Source organism: Drosophila elegans, unplaced genomic scaffold (assembly GCF_018152505.1).
Source record: "Drosophila elegans isolate 14027-0461.03 unplaced genomic scaffold, ASM1815250v1 contig_476, whole genome shotgun sequence".
NCBI classification, from domain to species: Eukaryota; Metazoa; Arthropoda; class Insecta; order Diptera; family Drosophilidae; genus Drosophila; species Drosophila elegans.
The window spans coordinates 24444118-24446768 of record NW_024545863.1 but is presented as its reverse complement, the minus strand read 5'-3'; the positions used below and the strand labels follow the sequence as shown (position 1 = coordinate 24446768).

Here is a 2651-nt window from a genome sequence, read left to right as displayed (position 1 = left end):
ATTGGAGTGGCAGATTAGATAGTTTTATTAATGAACACCCACACGAAAAAGGCTGTATAATTTGCTGACGTGACATCCTACAATTGTTCACTATCATCTTGTGTGGGATGTAGGCAAGGAAATTCAAACTAAGTCAGTAATCATCAACATATGGGATAGAAATTTGAGATGGTTAAGGGACAGTTTTGGAAACTTCAACTCAATCAGCCTTTTTATTATTATTATTTATAATAATATTTAAAGGAGCTTGGCGGCGCAAGGTCGAAAACTACTTGATTACTTCAAAAATAACATTTTATTTGAAATTATAAAAAGGTAATTAATAATGAGATTAAGTTATTGGACATTAATATTTTTTTAAATTATTGGACTTATAACACTAGTTCACAAAACATGAGCAATTACCAGACACCCACAAAGACGAATTTAAATTAAAAATCTGCCTATTAACAGACTACATGGTGACTTTTGGGGAATGAGATTGAAGAGTAATGTGCGGAGAAACGCATTCCTGTGTTAATTTCAATTAAACAGATTTCAATCATCCGGACATGACGGAAATGTCAGAATCTTCGCCATACCCGTTGGTCTCCCAGCCACCCTCTGCAGAGGCCGGTTTAGTTGCATTTCTAGTTCATGGCCTGCATTGCGTGAATATGATGAGTCCGCTTAATTGGATTAGCTGCGATGTCTGCCGGGAAGTGGAAACGGAGACGAGACGGCTAAAGAGCCAAAGTCACTGAGCGATTGCATAACGAGCCGGTTCGGCCAGTCGCTTGGAAAAGCGTGTGAAATGGAGTTGTAACCGGCATGGTATTCTATTTACTAAATAATTGGACACAAATGTCGCCGATGATGGGAGAGCATGTCCATCAAACTGCCAAGTGGCTTATGCAAATGATTCTCATGCTAAAAAAATAAATAAAATACTAGTGAAAAAAAAGATCAACTTTGGAGATGCGGGGCATCGATCCCCGTACCTCTCACATGCTAAGCGAGCGCTCTACCATCTGAGCTACATCCCCTAATGAAAAGTGTTGGTCGTTGTTCCCACGTGAATGCTTTAGCCGCTTTTCATAGTGGTGTATGAGCCCTTTATGTGTATGCTGAAAAAGCTTTATGCATGAGCTTTTTAGTTATAAATATAAATGTTAACATATAATAATAATTATTAAATTTAAAATTTAAAATATTTGTAGACCAAAAAAGAAATGTAAAAATATTTAAGTGGAAAAAAAACAAAAGTAAAACGAACTGTAAAATTGTTCCCGCCCGGGTTCGAACCGGGGACCTTGTGCGTGTGAAGCACACGTGATAACCACTACACTACGGAAACCTACGTCACAAGCTAGTCTAAAACACAAACAGAAGCCAAAGTTGACATAGCCGCTTTTGAGCAATCAAACAAAAAAAAAACTTAATACAAGTTATAAATAAATACACATTGCTGTGTGAATGCTGAAATATCGAAAGTAAAAGCTAAACTAAGACCTTATTTGTAGGCCCCCCTCTTAGTTTCTTTGCCAAGTTCAAAGCAATGATAATGATGCACGCTCTATCAACGAGACACATAAAACTCCCCAGGATGCAACATATTTAGGCCGTAGCAGCACTTTCTTTAATGGGACTCTGTCTTGTTTCCACCCAACCTTTCGCCTTGGGTGGCTTTCGGTGAGAGCTGTAACAAATTAAAGCCATAAAAATGTCCGGGAATCCAGAGTCATACCCGGGATGCTGACATTGCAGGCGAGTCGTAAAAAAGTTGATATTCGGTGCGTGCTGAGGGTCGGCGTGTTTATAAATACAACACACCTGAAATGATCGTAAAACCAGCCATATTAAAACGATATAAAAATTATTGTGGCTGAGAGAAAATGAATTGATTAATCTTTAGTTTCACAACGGAAGCGGGCAGGTGGGTTTGAGGTCAGTTGACAGATTGTAAACAAATAGCACGCAAGAAAAATAAAAAAAGAGTTATTCGACTTGTTCCCGCCCGGGTTCGAACCGGGGACCTTGTGCGTGTGAAGCACACGTGATAACCGCTACACTACGGAAACAACTGAAGATCTAGCGGTAAAAAAAACAACTTAGGCTTAGCTGCTAGCCATCGATAAGGAATTCAGTCCCAACGTTTTCGAACCAATATATCAACGCCCGATTTGCATAATTTTTATGCGGGGAAATGCTAGAATTTGTCAACAGAAACCCTGATTAATGGTCATTGCGATAAGCGAGTAAAAGTGTTTTAAATACGCTGGCGGCTATAATTTCTTCCATCTTGGTGTCTAAACTTAAACACGTTGGGAATTAGATGGGGCATTAGCGAGTTTCCCTTTTTCGATATGAACTATCAACTGTGCTGGGGCAAGGTACCCTCTGAAAAAGGAAAACTCTTATATCATATACTCGGGCGGTGCGTGCGGCGGCCCTATAAATAAGTATGCAAAAGCAATTAGGTGGCTTCTTGCCAAAATTGATTGCAAATTGTGCCGGGAGGATGCGGCAATGGCTCTAGCAGGGGCTCTGCGACTGATAAGGACAATCGGTCGGATGCGGATTCTAAGTGGAATGGACACCCGCAATGGCCGGGCAAAACGGGTTCAACTGGCCAATGGCGATACAAGTGACAAGTGAACATGGAAAACTAA

At 40.1% G+C, this 2651-nt stretch overlaps 3 non-coding genes across 3 annotated transcripts; all 3 read right to left on the bottom strand.

Annotated features, from left to right (window-relative positions):
• Positions 1-952: 952 nt before the first annotated feature.
• Trnaa-agc lies at positions 953-1025 on the bottom strand. Its single transcript has one exon. It is a non-coding gene; the product is annotated as a tRNA-Ala (tRNA).
• A 238-nt stretch (positions 1026-1263) lies between these two features.
• Trnav-cac lies at positions 1264-1336 on the bottom strand. The gene has a single exon. It is a non-coding gene; the product is annotated as a tRNA-Val (tRNA).
• A 651-nt stretch (positions 1337-1987) lies between these two features.
• On the bottom strand, positions 1988-2060 carry Trnav-cac. Its single transcript has one exon. It is a non-coding gene; the product is annotated as a tRNA-Val (tRNA).
• Positions 2061-2651: the final 591 nt, after the last annotated feature.